We start from the raw sequence: 19,550 nt of genomic DNA on the forward strand, positions 1-19,550 counted from the left end.
TTCAAGTTCAACCATAACTACTTAACATGCAAGTTAACTATGACTAACTGATGTTCAGATACTGATTTTGTAACAGATAGGAAAACAAATATTTTTCTATCTGCATACATTTAAAGTGTGCTAAAATTGACATCCCTATTTTTAACTTGATACGTTGCCAGCAATCTTTATTTCTAGTTACCCTGGAAACAATTTGCAAAGACCACTGAAAAGAAAATTACATTTCTACGCCTTAAATTTTCTTTCTTCCCAATGTTGGGGTATCAGCATTGAGAAAACTCCCTTTCCTAAAAAAAGACAGCTGAAAGCAATAGCAATAATACTTCGGTATACTCTATTCCCTAATAATTACAGATGTCAAGATTAAACATAAACATATGGAAAAGGTCAGGGTCAACATGTAATGATTAATATTCATTAGCATTCAATGTCTCCTCCCTCTAAAAAACTAGCAGGATTGAGACCTGTGCAGCAACCAAGTTTCATATGCATTATTTGCACTGATTAGGATGATATGACTTTTCAATATGCACCATATTTGCATCATACAATAGAAAACTAATCATGTGAATGAATTACTGCTAGATTTTAAAAAATTTAAAAGCAGAAGTTTTATTCATATTAAACAAACCTGATATTCAAAGTAACAAGTCTTGCATTACTCAAGATTAAATTTCCATTATTTTCATGCCTATAGGGCACAGTTCCAACTAGAAGGTGTCCTATACATATAACATTTGACAATCTAAAAGTTAGTGCTCACAGAATATGTTTAAACTAACACTTTAAATATTTAAGATACTGACAAATCCAATTAATCCCAAAAATCATTTTAATAAAAAGAAAAGACTGGATAGGAGAATTATTTTACTGTTCTATAGAAAGACCATAGACAAGTTTGTAAAAATTCATTCATCTTCCATCATTTCTGGAAGTTTCCTTTGAACATAAACTGAAATGGTTACTTCACTTGCTTAAAACTACTCTGCACAACTGCCCTGTAGAACCTTACCAAATCATTATAAAGATTTGGTTGTAATGTACAAAAAATGCATACCTAAATAAAACTATATCAAAAGCTACAATTAAAAATAAAAGATCTAATAATTAAGATTTTGTATTGTGATGACAGTTTTAAACCTACATTTTACTTCTTCCTAAATGTTGGTACTAATTGTCAAGCCTTTCAACCGAGTACAGCCTTTACTTAACTCAGTCCTTTCTGTGCTAAAACTTTTAAATTAATAATTAGCATTGAGCAATGTAACTGATGCAGAAAAGTGGGAATTTAGTCCGAATAGAAATTTGAACAGATAATTCAAATTAACCGACTTTGAATTAATAGACCACATAGTTTCAACACACAAACAAGGTACATCTGCTTATATACATTTTGAACATATATCTAAAAACAATTTTGATCACTATTTGTAAAGATTTTAAAAATACAGTACAACCTGCTCTTAAGACTCTTCCTCACTTTAAAATATAATCCTCCAATTATGTGCTCATACTGTTTTGCACTATTTGGCAAATGAATTAATCTTGCTTTAAGTGCCCACTTTGTCTGTTGTGGAAAGGTTTAAAATTTTCTTTTAAAAAAAAAGTTTCTCAAATTTACAGAACATGAACAGCTCTGGAGTTCTCCTGGAGAACTGTATAAAAGACACAATTTGGTATATTTCTACAAACCAGGAACTGCAATGGAAAGAATGTCCATTGGCAGGTATAGCAGTGAATTAGTTAATTATAATCTTACAAATTTCAGAGAGTCACATGGTGGGATTCAGCAAGTCTGTAATCTAGTTTCACAATTACTGGATTAACTTTATCAGTTTCATTGAACAATAACTAAAACTGAATTAATCAACTCTTAATAGCAAGTAACTTGGTAATACCTGATCCAATGCTAATTCACCCATAGTATACAGGAACTTATCCCTAATGAAAAAAAGGGCAAGAATGGGTATGGGACAAATCAACAAGGGTAGCACAATGAAAAAAGGAGCATATCTTTTTTTTGTGGAATGGTGGCCTTTGTGTGCATTTAGTACTCTGCATGTAGCCCATTTTATGCAGAATTGGGTGAAATGTCAGTTTTGCAAAATTTGCGTTAACATGCTAAAAATATGGATTTAGGTGTTTAAAACTAGTTCACATAACATGTGCAAACATATAACCATTTCATACATAAAACAATTTTCAATACAAATGTTCCTCTCAGGTACAGGCTTTTTATATTTAAGCAGTACTTCTCAAAAAGAAATGAATCAATTCTTGATATTCAATTTTTTAGAAAACACACTTATTCTACAAAAATCTTCCATTGCCACCCATAGTAAACTTTTGCGACTCTGAAAAATCAAGAACAATCGAGTCTCTGAATAAGGACCTGAAAAAGGCTCCACATATTTAAAAGTAGTAATGTTAACAAATGCTTTCCAAATCTAATAATTACACACAATAATGTAATAACACAATCTCACTTGAAGATTAAGTTTTTTAATACTTTTCATAAATGATTGATAAAGTGTACTTGAATAGCTCGACTAGTAAATGTTTGCTTATATCATCGAGTACTACATCATGTGTGAACTTGATCTTTAAGCATGCGCGGATTAGTTATAAATTTATACTGCAACAAAAAAGCTTACCATAATCAAAAATGAAGACCCAGAAGAGACATACTGGAGCTTTCTAAATAGTACTGTACCGCACTCAATGTGTGCTGTCTTTTGGATAACTATATAGCACCACTGACAGTTCTGAAAAAAATCCATAGCCCAATCTGTTCTACCCACCCAGTTTAAGGAGACATATGCTGTACTGTGCAGCTCTTAAAAGGGAAAATAAAAAGGACAAAAGTTCCCAAGAATAACAGCAATTTACAATATTCTGCTTTGCAAATACACATTTTGACACACACCAATCCCTCAACTGAAACAGTCAAGATTTTTTTTTGAAAGAGTTATTTTTCAATGGTTTTCAGCTCTAAATTCATCACCAAAAGTTTCTTGCAGGTGAACCGTTAGATGATTAAACAGAGCATTTTGCATCTCATTAAATCCGCTATTAAGTGAAAGGTCTGGTATTGATCAATTTCAATGAATGAGTAAGCACTACAACTGAATGAGTTAGCCACATTAAACAGCATTTCACAGTTTAAGTCTGCTATTCTGTGGAGATTTTGCTATTCATCAGCAGTATTAGATTTCAATAAATTAACCTGTTGGGTCACTCAATCTAAAGACACTGATCTTGATGTAACAGTAGCTTAATTTAGTTTCTTTTAAGACTCTACATTCAACATATAATCCTATTTCCCCTGCTCCCAAAAATATTATATGGAGGGAAGAATGTATGGTAAAATCTCTTATTTTTCAAAAAAAAATAATCTTGTGGGATTAGATCTAAATAAATTCCTCACAGTTTTTATTACTTTTAGGAAATAAATTCAATGCAAAGCCTGTTTTGTCACTGATGCTAATTTTGTGAGCAGTGCAGTTTCAAAATATATCAGGGCACCAAGTAAAATTGATCTCAAAGCAGCAATAGGCCATAACTTTATGCAATTTGCTTTCTTCCATCCTGAGGCTTAGACTAACGGTAGACTGCTAAACTGAAACCTGTAGTTTTTCTTTCAAACTGACCTCTATTACTGCAGAAAGACATGCACAGAAGCTCTATGAATCATTAGCATTAAGCCCAATTGTTCTTTCTAGGACATGCATCTAGTGAAGGTTTGCCACATAGATTCTTCCCTATTCTCAGTTCCTAAGTACCAGGGTTTTTGTAAAAAAAACGCTATACAAAGTAGAGCTAAAAATATACAACAATGACACCAAAAAGTGTGTTTCCAAAAGCGTGAGCTAACAACTAGCTCACTGGATCCTCAAACCTGTTAAGCTGCACTTTTGCGATCAGTCTCATGCAGTTATTTTTTTAAAATCAAAATGTAGTAGAGGCCAAAAAACAGTATTCTAAACTCACTGGTTTTGCTCCTGCCATAACTACTACAAAGTAATGTTTCATATTTTGCCAGCTGCACTATAACTGTTAGCATCCACCTTCACACCAATCTTGTTCTCTCTTTCAGACTACTACAGTAAAACAACTTTAGATTTCCCAATAGAAAATTAGCAAGCTTGCACTATCCTTCTATGAATATAAATGACAATTCTGAAGAAATGTGTTCCTAAAATTCCTGTCATGACATGCATTTGTGTACCTGTTTCTGAATTTCTGTGTGTAGTGATGCATTAGGGTCAAATGTTTGAATCCAGCCATATATAAATCTTCATTTTTATTTTTTAAAACTAAGTTTCACAAAAAATTTCCTAGTTGCTAAGAAGGTTATATGAAAAAGTCCAAATGCCTTCTCCCCTCTAATTTTTAAACTGAATCAAAATAAAAACATAAAACCAAAAGCAGTGCAGAATAATGACATTTATTGCCTGACCTAAAAGGTCACAGCCAACAGCCAGTATCAGTTGTCTGTCAACTATGATACTTGCGAAAGGGTGCAGTAGTATCAACATCATCAGCAAGATGGAAAACAGTAATTGTAAATTAAAATTTTAAAACCCAAATCATAAGACATCAATGAACAACATGGGTGGAAAGCAGAAGAAAGAAACGACAATCAGCAGACAAATTATTTAATGTACATTAGTACAAATATACAAGATTTACATTAGGTAATTCAAGAGCGCAAGATAAATTAAAAGCATGTAAAAGTTCTGCCAAGTTTTGGTTTTATAACACTGCATCCCTCCTATTTTCACTGTAGTAGTGGTATTACAAGTGACTTCAGTGCACCAGAGTTAGGAAGAGGAAAAGAGGGAAAAATAAATACCCAGGGTTCTCATTCCTGGTGACTGTGCTGTTAGAGAGTACCCATGTGTGGACACGGGGCAAGGAAAAAATGAGCCTTGGTCATGATGCCTTGTAATTGAATAGCCTTTGGTTACTCATTGGCTAGTCTTGTGCATGAAGGGTGGCCACTTGGGTAAGGTAATGCAGATTGGTAAGTGTTTGTAGAACTATAACCTAGCACAGGTCAGGGCCTTCAGGAAAGGAGAAAATTGGCAACATAGGAACAAAAAACCCTATGATCCACCTGTCCAGTAAGCATTAACACTCCTCAATATCCCACTTACTCAAATATCTATCCAATTTTTAATTACATTTCCCACACTATCTACTTTCACTGACACCTTGGTCAGGAATTTTTTAAAAAATCCACCAGAATTATTTTTTCCCATTTGAAAAATAATTGTAGAGACACTAGATAGCACCATAAAATTCAAAACAAAAGCTTTGAGTCATACAGCACTGAAATCTACTGAGATCTGATGGAGAATAATTATATTGAAGGCACGACAATTTTCCCCCTTTAGTAACATTAGCAAAGTTGAAAGATTGTAAACTGTAGATTGAATTTTTTTCCCTTTAAATACAAATAATTAAAATTCGCTGGTCAATTTAAACTAATGAAAAACACCGATCTATTTGTTGACAACTGATTTGACTACTTAGTGGCCTACTAATCTTAATTTCTAAGCCTGCCAAGTGCATTTTAAAAAATGTGCAATAGCACACCCTCAGGCCAGCTGGTCCTGCCTTCTTCTCAATCGTTTCAAGGTCAGCTGTAATGGCAGACATAGGTGAATCTATCACCTCAGCTCTGTCAGATGTGCTGCATGGGAAAGAAGTCACATTTTAGGTGCAGGATAACACATCTGCCATGCGCTCAGGTATCGAAGTTTTAAGACAGCATGCTTAGAAGTTCAAAAATGACTCAACTAATATACCTGTGTGAACTAAGAAATATCCATTTACAATTAGTTTCATTTATTTTGTGACTTATTGCTACCACCAAGAGTAGAATTGGTCCTTTCAGTTCAACACAGTCATGGTGTTTTACACTGCGGTAATTTTTCCCTTCAGCTTCACCTGTGGGTCCTGTGTTCCAAACTAGGTGGATGAAAAACTTCACTCTTTGACTACTATACATAGCCTTAACAAGATGTGTTTCTGCACCCTCAATCTAATTCTAAGTTGTGCGAATTGATAGCATAAAACTAACTATAACTCGCTCAAAAGGTAAGATAGATGGAAATAATGGCAAGTGAGAATGTCCCAGCATTGCAGTGCAGGTACTCCTTAAAGCTGAGGCATACTGTTGGCCTATGTGAATGACTTACTCTGCTATTATACCTGATTTAGGGACTACTTAGTATTAACACTAGCTATGAAACTGACCTCGGAAAAGCACATAGTTCAAACCACAATTATGAGTGCAAGCCCTGTAGCATTTTTTCAACAACAAAAAATAAATCAAATCACTACTGGTTTCTAAAACTCTAATTTAGGTGTATAATTAGAAATTTATAAAAATGTAGACACTGCAAATCATGATTTGCATGTTTGAGGTCTTTCAGTGCTCAAGGGGTTAAGATAATCTAATATTCATGGCCCTTTTTAAAAAAAAGTATATAAAATCCCTTCAATTTCTTTTACATTTATCTCTTCAGTCATTTTCTTCCTTCTTTCCCCATACACATGTCACTATGTTTCTTCATTTACCAAAGATATACCCAAAAGTATTCCCAGGATTCTGAGAGGATGACAAAGTTAAAGTAATGCACAATAGAACAGTAAAAGTCTAGGCTTGAATTAGGCCTAACTAGAAATCATGGCAATGCAGGAAAAGGCTTCTCCAAGGTCCTAGTGCTTTCAACTTAATGCAATTCATTGTAAAAGAAGCAACAAGGTCAGTTAAAACTTAACCATTAGCCACTGCACATGAAGTAACAGAAAATTCCAATAAACAGAATTGCTATTATATATGCATTTCTAAAACAAAATTGTACACCAGCAAATGTTAATAGTCATCTATAAATGCCTTGAGAAACATCATATTTTTCTCAAATATAGAGGCACATAAATTTGACTCCCTCAAATCATTTATGAAGTTATTTAAGAAACAAAGTTACAGTAAGCATTTTCATCTGACAATTTAATTTCAACAACAATTTCACTACGTTTTTGCAACATTAACAACCAGAGCAGGAAAGTAAAATAATAAAGTCACCAACCTTTTAGCCACCTTGCTTCAATCTATGCTCTTAACTTTTTCAAACCAATGTGATTCAGGGTTTCATCATTGAACCTTAAAATGCAATGGGTAGAAATTCTGGTTTAGCCTGATATTTCATAAAAATTAAAGTTATAATCTGTTGCAGAACATAATTCAAGATACTGTACATCAAATCAGAAAATTTTCAAAGCTTTATTAGCTATAGTACTGTTCTCTAGAATTTTGAAATACACATATTAAAATATGCATTTTCATTGGATGGTATGCTTCAAAATGATTTTTTGTAATTTACCCATCTAACCCTGCTGCCTCCCCCCCATAAAAGCTAGTTATGAAGATGGGACATTAGATACTAAATTTAAAAGGTAAAGCAGGTTGTGGCACACAGTCATACTAGTGTAGGTGGAACACTAAAAACAGCATGACCACAGATCAGAGTAGTTGCAGATAATAATGCCTTATGTTCTGCAAGATAAAAATCAGAATTGGATTAGCTATGGATATCAATACAGAGGCAACCTTATGAAGTAGTAACTTTTCTTCTAAGGCTACTACATTGTCTTTTTGACGTAGTGAGCAAACGACTCCTTCAAACTGCACAAAAATTAACTCTTTCATTATCAAATCAATAGCAACAAAAGCAGGATTAATAGATACATTTTGCTGGAAAATTGATGATTTTTCCATCTTATGCAAAATTAGACAAAAAGGGATTTTCTAAAAATATAAAGATCAATTTTCCAACATGTATCAGAAGTATAGGAATATGGAAAAATGTACCATCAGTTGTATTCATCTAGACAAAGAAAACTTTATAAGTTATAAAAATTTTCCCTGCCATTTTTTAAACCATAATTTACTCTAACACAAAATCTGTACCACAACCCCATAATTAATAGATGCTTAAGAATAGTTTGTATGTATGTAACAATTTAGTACTTCAATATGAATGCTCTAAACTCACTTTTTGAAAGTTAAGTAGAAACAAACGTACCAAAGGCAATAGCCCAGAGGAGCTTAATCTGGCCGAGAAAAAATTAACATAACTGAATAGTCATATGACCACACATTTGCTTTGCAGTTTGCATTGCAGTGCTACCTTGTAGAGATTACAAAACCACACTGCATGTACAGTTTCCCTAATATTCAAAAAGGAACAAAAACTGGATCTTATTTTTTCCCTTGAGTTCTATAACACAGCACACTCCTCACATACCATTGACATAATCCTATCATATAAATGGGCTAACAATTTCCCCACAGATTTTTTTTGGGGGGGGGGGGGGGGGGGGAATAATCGGGACTTCTCATCATCCACCCATCCCCTTGGGGGGGGGGGGGGGAAAGAGGGTATGTACCTCGCTACCTCGTTTTAGGCCAGCTGAGATTACAAGTCCATCATCTGGGAAATTCTGAAGAAAACCCGCACCCTCCATTTCAGAAGCATGTCAAGGCATTAATGCTAGATGTCCCTGGGCTAATTAATAATGTATTAAATATTCATTTGACATATAAAGAGTGTTTATATTTTCATATGGTACAAAAACTTTTTCTAAGGTCCCATTTTTCACAAACCATTACTACTTATAGTATATACTGTATGCATTTTTGTGCTGTCGTTAATGGCCCATTTAACACTGAATGTCTCAGAAAATTTTTATATACATATTGTAGGATCAATTTGGTAAACAGCCTGCCATGGCATTATTCAACCTTTATTTAGTCATCCTGATAAGTCTCACTTTGATTCAGATCAGTGTTGCGCAAAGAAAATAATGTAATGGGTTAATGTCAATATAAATATACTGTCTAGGAAAAGTTATATTCAATCACTGTTACATATAGGCTATTTAAAGGTTAAAACAGACATGAAATGAATATTGAGAGTACAAAAAATGTTTACAAAAGAAACCATAGTTATTTCAAATTTGAATATAATTGTTAGCTGCATGTTTTAAGATTTTATTAAATGCTACAGAAGATTGTATGGAAATGTAGACCAACAATTGAATCACAGCTGCTAAAATATGTACTTCAGAAGTCTGCATTGCAAACAGTTGCCATTATTTCTTTTGATTTTTCTATTTTGGAAGGTGGTCAAAAAATGCAAAAAAACAAGGTAACGCAACATACACATACAACTGGTAACGTCCAAATATTGACTGCACTAGTGTAGAAGCAATTTGTTGTCCTAAAATTACTTTTTTGAATTGCTGTTTTATTTTTGCCATTAGCTAGATGAAAATAAGTTCTGCAGTATTATTCGTTAGAAAAGCCCGTGGCTAATAGTGCAACTTAAACCATAATCAGGAACTTTGGGGGGGGGGGGGGGGAAGCGAAAGGAAAGAGAACAGGGTGTCATTACAACTTTTTATTCTCACGGTTTTGGGATTAGATTTTGAGAGGTTTAACACCAAAACATTTCCATTAGTGACCTCAACCTACTATATACATTAAAAATACATTCAAATATTGTTGGTCTCTTCAACTACCCTGTAGCAAGTGTAATTCCAATTTATTATTGTTCAGCATTATCTCACAATGCTTTTTACTAGGTCAAAACCATAATATCTAAAGAAATAGTTGTACCAACTTTCACTCACCAAATATAGGGGGATACTGTAAAATATATTTAACAAATCACTATATAGAAACATGTACAAGGTTAAGATCCCAGCCACTCTACTCATTTAATTTAGGGCAACACTTTTAAAAAAAATGAGTGTAACTTAAATGTAGTTTATGTTACCCACCTATGACTTTCAGCAGAATATCGTATCTAATTGTCAGATGTAAAATCAAGATTTTTCTTCAAGCGTCCCAGACCTTATTCAACTATGGGAAACTATACAAAAATAGTACATCGCAATTTCAATATAATTAGCATACATCATTAAAGCCAAATTTGCGCAGTTTTGATGTGACTGGGGCATCAGCTTTCAATATCAGTCTGCTGTAATTTCACAAGTTATATTTCTTTTTTCTGAATTTCATTCCCTTAAACCTACCCTAATCCATCTCAGACATCAGCCAATAACGGTTTTTTTTGAGATTCAAAGATTTCATACGTACACATACTCATTTGCGCCCACGCCAGCGAGGAAAAAAAAGTTTAATCAAATTCCGTTACTCTCGCAATCTAAAAGCCACTAAAAGGTATGAAATTAATTCCAATAAAAATCATGAAACGTCCAACTCTGCCCATTTAAAGAATAATCCACCAATATAGTTACGAGAAATTAAGGTTGCAAAGGGGGAAGAGAAAAAAACTGCCATTTGCTCATGGAGACGATTGTGTAACAAGATTAACTTGGGTGGGGAGGGGGGGATATAGCTGAAATCAGCCCACGGTACTGACATTTACAGTAATAAACGAAAATAAATGAGTGTAGAAAGATCAGGCAGTAGGTACCTCGGATTATGACCGTCCCTACATTCAGACATACTCCCTCTACGAGGACTGGTGAAAGCCACTGGACGGTGTTAAATGTAGTTTCAATTTTCGAAATGAATTGTTTTAATGAATTCGGTCTATCAAGCAGGGGTGGGGAGGAAAAACAGACCAAGTTGTGACTTAGAGGAACCTACGACTGGCCACCGACTTGTGGTAACGCCAGTGGCCGAGCTCTGTCGTTTTACTGTACTTACTGTACCCGGGACGGTGGGGAAATCCAGCCCCCATCGCCGCCGGACACACAACAGTTAAAGTAACTCACAGTACCTTAGTTAGAACTTACTATAACACATAACCCAAATCAATATTTATTTTTAAAAAGGAGACACATTACTGATATTATCAACAACGTTTTTAAAACAAAAGTCTTACCAAACAAGACGAAGTGCTTTTCGAGTGAAACGATAACGGGGGGGGGGGGGGAAGAGAGACTCGGCGACATTAGGGTAAGTGTCTGACAGTGTGAGTGCGCGATCCCCTCTTACTGTCACTCCCAAGTAAAACACTACTTTTTTTCCACCGTCAGCTGCTGTTTTTTTTGTCTCTCTCCCCTTTCCCAATCATCGTTTTGCCTTTTTGTGATCTTGGTTTAATTATAACTCCAATTATTTCGGCGCTGCGACAAGACACCGGCTCTTAACATTCAAGAAATTTGGCTTACTTCCTCGTTTCAACCACCACCTTTTAAAAAAAATCTCTCCAGGCAAAAACTAAATTAAACATAATTTACGATACCAGAAGACAACGAAAAACAAATCCCGTCCCGCTCAAAATTATTTAAAACTTAAAAAAAACAAGTGGCATTGACAAGAGGCAGAAAAAATAAAACAAACCTGCTTCCTCCGCACTGACCGACGGATCTGCGTCTGTCTTCCATCCTTCTGTTCCTGTTATTTGGATGAATTATTTAGGGGAGGGGAGGAAGAGAGTAAGGTCCTGTTCGTCAATGGAGGAGTTATCTTTATCCGAACAGCCAGCCAGCCTCCTTTACCTGTCTGTGGCCGTCTGAGTCGGTGGGGTGACTTTAGCCCTTGCCGCTCTCTTTCCCCTCCCTCTTTTTCTTTTTCTCCCTCTCTCTCCTCACATCCTTTCTCTCCTCGACACTCCTGTCTCCGCTCCCTCTCCTTCTATATGTGGTGCGGTGCTCTGTGTGTGTGTGTTTTTTTTCTCCAGTCGAAAATGGCGCCGAAAGCCCAGATTCGACTCAAATTCGTTAGTCGCGGGGGGCGGGGCGCGCGGCATGATGGGTAAGACCAACTCCTCGCTGACAGTTTGAAAATGGGCTCCAACGGTAGCGGCGCGAGGCGCGCATCGCCACTTGGCCAACGGATCACGGGGACCTTCAAATAAAACGACAAGCTCCGCCACTATTCCAACTACACAATTTATCTTTCTCTCGCTCTTCCCCCTTTCCCAGCGCTGTCACATATGCTTCATTTAAGACCACTTCGTGAAGCCATACAAGACTGATTGATTCAGCAACCAAACCAATTGTGAACTGCCGAGCACCGAACATTGGGGCTTTCATGTTGAATTTACGTACCTGGAGCCACGACTTTGCAGGTCTGTTGGCAATTTTTTTGTATAACTGTTTCGGATATATAAAATCTTACATGTGAGCAGCCCAAATCATGACACCTTACAAATAATTTTTTTGAAAAGATTGGCATTAAGGATGAAACTAGTGGTTTTTGATGGAGATTTGCTAGTCCCCTTCAGTTGAGGTTTTATTAACTTTAGATGTTCATTCTGGAAGGATCTCAAAGCTTGCATGTGGTTCCTTGTGTTTTGTGTATATTAGGAATCTGTGAGTACCACTTAGCAACCTTCCCAAATATTTTTTTTAAATCCTTTTTTTGCTCATTTTATGAAGTTGCAGCAGTCCAGGAGGGCTTGCATAAAACTGGGAGGTGGAAGTGAATTATCGGGGGCTCCTAAGTGATTAAGAGGCTTGGAAGATCTACAGTATCAACTACAATGACCACCTTTAGGTGTATGAAATATAGAGTCCTACCAATAATCTGAATTTTTGAATATCCAGGTCCCAGAATACCAATGTAATGCAGTTTCAAGTTACCAGGAAATGAATTTAAGATGAGCCATTAAGCCTTCAGACATATATGGTCACCCTAAGAAAATAGAGATGCTAAGATTGTAAATCTTAAATGTTGACAATTTCAAAATGGCAACCAGCATGTAGGGTATGTGCTGCAAATCTCCAGTAGACTAGGAGAAACAAGATCTTAATGTTAATGTGCCCGTCACATTATGGATTGTTGACACCTTTGAGCGAAGGCCAGAACTCCCCATTATTACTGGTAGTAAGTTTTGCAAGCTATTTCCTTGCCTAAGCATGGGCTACATAGGTGTGTTCCATGGTGCCTCAGGAGGCCATATTTAAAGTTTAAAATCAATATTTCCATTAATTTACATCTATGTTAGGTTGCTGGTACTAATGGATCTTGGTGTTCTGATTTAGGCTTTATCCAACAATGGGACAACAGGTCTAAGAATAGCCCTTTACAACCTCTATGTCCATTAAATTCAATAGAAGAAATATGACAGTAAGAAATATAAGCGCAAATAGGACTGAATTGCCTGGGCATTGAGCGCCAGATTGCCATGGCTCTGAGGTTGTGTGTGGCCCATAGGCTGTAGTTTGGACACCTGTGCCTTAGGCAGAGTGCCACACCACCATCTGGAAAATCTCCTGTGAAGTTTGTGACCCACCACCATCTGAAAGATAAATTTAGGAGTGTTTTAATCCATTTTTACCATTAATTTGAATGGCAACTTAATCTCAGTTATGGAGCTCCATGTTGATGTAATTAATATTACAAATCTAGCTCTTTTCTCTTATTTGCCATTTTGATTGTTTTTCATAAGTTGTCCACAACCCAGATTGTCCAATCTTCATTGTTGATGAGGAAGCTTTTGTGAAGAGGCACAACCTAATGCTCACAATTCACGTTACTTTCCAATCTCAAACAGGGTGTCAGGGAGAGGCTGGAACTTCTTGAAATCCCAGTGGAGGTGGGAAATGAACTATTCAAGTTGGGCCATTCTTGCACAGTCCTTGGTGATCAGATTATGATCTGTATTGGCAGAGGCCTGACAGTAGACCCCTTCTTGTCCCCTCAGTCAGGTAATTGCACAATGCATGGGGAATCTAAGAAGGTTTTTTTATTTGTTTTAAACTTAAAGAAATCAAGGAGACTTGCTCACGTAGAAGCATAGAAAAATGATGAGTGTTCTGAAAGTATTGCTTGATAGAGTAATAGCAAGGAAAATTGGTTACAATTTGTGTGGAAGTGTTCAGTAAATAAGACTTGAATACTGGGAGCTCAAATGGCTGAATTCACCACTCTTGTGCAGATGTTCAAGTCCCAGGATACCTGTCATTGATCTCAGTTGGTTCTGAACAAGATCACTGGATTAAATTATGTGCAAAAATTATTTATTTTGGGGGGGGGGCAGGAGGAAGGAACTCTTTGTCTAAGTTTGATTATCATCTGGTGGATGATTATGGGTTAACAATCATGGCAATACTGCCCTCATAATGAACAGTGTTTGCACATAGCAAATCATTTAAAAAAATATGTTGAAACAAAATCAGCCTTGCCAGCATTATTAAAAATAAGTTTAAAAATGAAATTTTCTCCAACTTATATAGTAGTTTTAATGCATTCTGTAAGAAACATCAGCCAAGTTACTATGCACTGATTAAATCAAATCATATCAGTTTAAGTTTTTCAATATCACTGGTGTAAGATCACCATTTTCTAAATAATTTAAATGCATCGGAACCTTGACCGAGACAATGTTAGCAGTGGTTGTTGTTTTTGTATCTTCACAGTCTTCCCTTGGAGAAAAGTGTGAAGTAGTGAAAGGATTTGCAGGCTGATTAATAGTCTGACAGGCTCCTTCCATGGCTGTAATCATTTTTATACCAGCAGTCAAGGTGGTTAATCCTATACAGCGGGAGGGTTTTATGAGCTCCCACAACCCATATGATGGGGGGTGGGTAACCATCACCCACTGGACACTAGCATCCTGCTGGATGTCAACCCAGAATTCAGAACCCTGCACCTTTTGACTCGAGCATGAATGCTACCACTAAGCCAAAGGCTCACTTCATTAGCAGCGGTGAAATACCATTTAAAAATTACGGATTAATTTATTTTAAAAATTGACTTGTTCGTCATTTGATCTTATCAGAGGAAAGATATCAAGTAGATTCTACTTTACTAAAACTAAGCAACAGACAGTGCCATCTGAAAGCAAAGGCACAACTTCTTAATTTAGCAGTTTAGAGGAGGTACAAAAAATCTTTTAAAATGCTTCCAAATTTCTCAAGTGTTAGAATGAAAGAAACAAGACAAGCAGAGAGTAAGCATTAAAAGAAACAAGACAACCAGAGTAAACTGCAGCTATCCAGTTCTTATTAACTTCCAAAAGTATTTGACACCTAATTTCTTGTGCCAGCCACATAGTGCTGCTGTATATTTGGCTAATTGAATGTTAAGCAATCAATGGTGAGGGAAAGGGGGAGGGCTGGAAGTGTGAGTGCACTCCATTATGGGAAATAATTGAAGTTCCAGTGTACTTCGTTGTAACAGGATGTTTTGTACAGTACTAAATATGTACTTCACCTTTTTCAGTCTTTTGCAGTAGTCTTCACCAATATCTTGTAAACTGAGTTAAAGGAGAGCCACAAGACTGATCCCTTGTGTCAGAGACACTTCTGGAGTTATGAGCACACTAAAAAAACTCAAACTCTTCAGCCTTGAAAGGAGGCAAATGAGAGGAGACCATATGGAACTAAATAAAATACTAAGCGAATAGAAAAGGCAAATCTAGAGCTCTGTTTTAAGTTAAACTAAGAGTTCAGGTCAAGGAGGCATGAATATGAAGTAAAAAGCAAGTTGAGGACAGAATAAGGAAGTACTTTCTCATGCAGTGCGTGATCAATACCTGGGTCTTCTGGATAGGATAGTGGAGGCATAAATGATGCAATCATTCAAGATACTGCAATTGGTGTACTGTAGATTTCTGTAGATGGAAGGCTGATCTAGATGGACTGATTGGCCTCCCTCATCTGTATTTATCTTTGTGATACTGTACTTCACTTTCAAACAAGTGACAAAGACAGGAGGAGTGAACTTATTGTTAGCAATGAATATGGAACAGCACTGACTCACTACAACCAATGTAAACTGAAAATCAAACATTAACTTTACCCTATACTAGTTTCTTAGTTTAAAAACATTAATGGTATGTGAAAGCATACATATGTTGATGACAATGAAACCTTTTTTTTAAAACAAACCTATACCATAGATTAACCTTATCAAGGTCTGGGCATCTCTTCTAACTCCTACAGCCAACGGTTGTGTTGGTAATAAGAACAAACCATACAAAACTTTCTCAAATACAGCCCCAGATTAAGCATAAGTGCCGTACTCTTCAATTCCAAATAGTTGGAAAACAAATTCTGTAATCAGTACCTTTTTGTTAACATCTGAGAAAACTGTACAAATGCCTCAGACATTAGTTTCAATTAGTCCTTTAACTCTTGGAATCCAAATTTATATTCAGCAAACTAAACCATGTATCAGAAATAAATTGGGTACTGTCATCTTTGAATCTATAAGCACAGAAAAAAACTAATTCTGAGAGTCTCTGTTCTGCGAGGTGTTCTATTTTGAACAGACCAATAGGAGGTAGGATTCCAATTCCACAAGAACGATCAACAAGTGCCTCCGCTTTTAGATGGGAATAAGCATCACAGAGAATCGACTGCAGAGAACGTAAATATTACCTGGTCCACATCAAAAGTGCTTGTGCAGAAGTAGAGCCCTAGGATTTTCAAACATTTATTATCCAAATTAGAGAACCAGATTGTTGCATTATTCCTGGTAGCTAAGATGTTGCCTAGTACAGAAACGTTCTTAAAATGTAGACAAGCAAGGCTGCAGAAAACGAGCCGCACACACGTATCTCCAAAATATACGGTATTCCCCAGGCAATAGCAACTTTTTGCTGGACTACTATTTCAACAGTATGATTTTAGTATTTAACGGACTATAAATTACTAATTTCCAAAATGTATTTCTATAATCATATTGTATATTTAATTTTATAATCTTTTCTTACACCCAGTGTATCTTGCATTTGTTGCACTAAACTTCCGTCGAAATACACACTTGGTAGGGTATTAAAGACTTGCTTCTCAATCATGCTTCGGGTTGTATCCGTTAAACCACGGTATCATTTACAATATTTTAATTTCGAGCGCCAAATTTTACGGGAGGAACTGTGTTTTATTGTAAAGACTGGTTTTTCACTTTTAGTCAAAATCTAGCCCATTATCAGATAGCTCGGTGAAAGCACTAATATAAACTTTGAATTGTAGCGTTACTTTCTGTTTATTTCCTCCGTGCATAGGCCTATTTGCCCAAGTTCTACTTTGAATCTGTCAGTACAAATTACAACCGCCACCCTCTCCAGTATTGTAAATGGCTTATTGTTTGTAACAAAAGTACTCCGCTAAAGCGGAAGTCCCGCCCCCTTGGCCACTCCGAACGCCAATTGGTTCGGTGACGCTCTCACTGTTCTAATTTGGAATTTTCCCGATTCTAGATCGACTATTGTATGGCAGTCCGGGCTGTCAATCTCCTTTCGCCGGAGTACCACAGTGTATCAATGTAAATACTGTAGTAGCATTATTGCTTCTATGCAATGTTATTGGAGTTGCTTTATGTTACCTTAGCCAAGGTGTGCTGTTCTGCTTACACAAGCAGCACAATCCGGTGATGACATTAATAACAGGTAAGCGGAGAGAGGTGGCACGTTTATTCTCTCCTTTCCCATCATTTTGTTAATAAAAACAGTTTTAACCGAACCTCAAGCAAATATCATCAGAAATAAACAACATACCACGTTTCTTTCTCCAGTAATTACGGAAATTCTTACATCAGATGCCCAGCTTTCTCGACGGTTTAGGATATGCGGAACAAGAGTGGACAAAATACACGAAAACAAACAAACCGGCGTATCATATGCGACTATCTTATTTACACGTAGCAATTTTGCATCAATAATTTTAAAATTTAAATCTGGAATTGCGTCATTCCGTCGTTAGGTATCAGTACAATTAGTATCAGTCAAGTTGATGCCCGCTAGTGTGCAATTTAATATACTCCAAAACATGCTTTTCGATCATGTACTATTTAGTTATACGCTACACACTCGCCGCATAAGTTTAAAGGTTCCACAAACTAGGATGTTTTGTCCCTAAATAGTCTTTAATGTAGTGAACAAAAGAAACAAACAGTGGTTGATAAAATTCACACAGGTACATGACTGAACACTTTTTTAATGTAGTTTTAATAGAAGAAAACGTGGGACACTTACTGACTCGCGAAAAACGATACCACACGTAATCCAACTGTAACAGAATGTGCACTGTTTAGAAAAAAAATCTTCGCAAAAGTCGACGATATGTTCTACGCAACGACCAGGCTTACCCTTTTTATGCAGTTTCAGCAAGCTTCAAGGAAGTTGTCCTTTTGTTCTACTATTTATAGATTGCGTCAACATTGCGAAAAGGGTAGGCGGAGCGGTCCCTACAGGAAAGCGCGCAACACACTAGACCTACCATCCAGTCGTAGTAAACCCAGCAGGTCAAATTATCCCACGTGTTTGTGATAACCTATGTAATACGAATCCATATCCCACAGCGGAAGAAGGTGGGTAACAGTCAATATTTTTGCCAACAGATCACAGTGTTTTGAATATCATTACCATATCATTATATTTAACATATGTATACACATATCTGTATATATGTGTATGTGCATATGATGTGAAAAGGACGCATGGAAGGCATTAAATGTTCACCCTTATTTAATCACCCATTTTGTAATGTGCAACATATGCCATTGTTGGTTCAAGTATTACTAATGTTCATTTGTGACAGTTGTCTTGAACATTGGTTTGCAAGGCCATGGGAGAGATAACAAACAGAATGTTTAATTATGTTTAGTGCCAGGGTGTTGCTGTTGGTTATAGACATGAATTAAAAATATAGAAGTTATGATTTTTCCCTGTACTTAATAAAAATAACTGTTGATATCACTAGTACATATCGCTGCGAGACAACCTACATGGTACAATGCCACACCTTGTCAAATCAAATAATTTAGTTGTGGGAGCCTGCTATCCTTTGCTATCTGTTACTAAACCTACTGCAAGCGAAAAGAAAATGGTAGTAAATTGCTAGATTTTTCATTGGTGCGGCTCATAATTTGCAAGTGTATCAGATATGTTCACATTTCATGTACAATAAATCTAGTAAGCCAGGGGTATTCAAGCCTTGTCCTTGTGGCCACATTGGTGTGTACTATGAGCCTTGAGAGTCACACATCACTATTTCCATTTTCTCATTAATCTGCCTATATATCAGTTGCTAATATCAAGAGATCTTGGTGTTCTGATTAACAATTTAACCACCAGTGAAGCAACAATGCTAAAAACAACCATTTTCAATCCTCTAAGCCCACAAAATAAGAAATATAAGCATAAATGGGACTGACTGCCTGGGCTTTAGGGCTGAATGAGATTCTAGCATCTCCTGTTGGACACCCCTGCAGTATGCCGCAACTGTCCGTTCAGTATATACATGAAAGGGGGAAAAAAAATGGTAATGGCAAGAACATTAGTGTTTTTGACAAACAAATGAAAAATTATTTGGTACACATTTTGCACAAAGACTGCATTCCTTTAAGTAGTTCTGGAGCCAACAAGATACAAATTTAAATAAAGGAACGCTAATCAGCCTGGATGAACAGTGCAGTGTCATACACAACATCACTGTCACACACCATAGTGCTGCACATGTGCCCAGATGCCGAGAGTGGGGAAGAACAGTGGTGATTTCTGCTGGATAATGCTTTCATAGGAATACATTTTGAAAGCACAAAAACTTGCACT

At 36.3% G+C, this 19,550-nt stretch overlaps 2 long non-coding RNA genes across 10 annotated transcripts in view; one reads left to right on the plus strand and one right to left on the minus strand.

Annotated features, from left to right (window-relative positions):
• Positions 1–18,217, minus strand: part of LOC137327132 (uncharacterized) — a 118,816-nt gene extending 100,599 nt beyond the window's left edge. Inside the window, exons 1-3 of one of the 5 annotated variants that reach the window (XR_010964362.1) lie at positions 18,086–18,217; positions 17,973–18,006; positions 7,101–7,174 (exon numbers count right to left, since the gene is read on the minus strand). This is a non-coding gene — a long non-coding RNA (uncharacterized lncRNA). The other 4 variants (XR_010964361.1, XR_010964360.1, XR_010964363.1 and 1 more) reach the window with 4 other exon arrangements.
• LOC137327133 (uncharacterized) overlaps positions 11,755–19,550 on the plus strand; it is a 41,749-nt gene continuing 33,953 nt past the window's right edge. For 3 of the 5 annotated variants that reach the window (XR_010964366.1, XR_010964364.1, XR_010964367.1), the window contains exons 1-2: positions 11,755–12,119; positions 18,146–18,307. This is a non-coding gene — a long non-coding RNA (uncharacterized lncRNA). Of the gene's footprint in view, positions 12,120–17,261; positions 17,388–18,145; positions 18,308–19,550 lie in introns of those variants that run through there. The other 2 variants (XR_010964365.1, XR_010964368.1) reach the window with 2 other exon arrangements.

This window comes from Heptranchias perlo, chromosome 11 (genome assembly GCF_035084215.1).
Source record: "Heptranchias perlo isolate sHepPer1 chromosome 11, sHepPer1.hap1, whole genome shotgun sequence".
Classification (NCBI taxonomy): Eukaryota; Metazoa; Chordata; class Chondrichthyes; order Hexanchiformes; family Hexanchidae; genus Heptranchias; species Heptranchias perlo.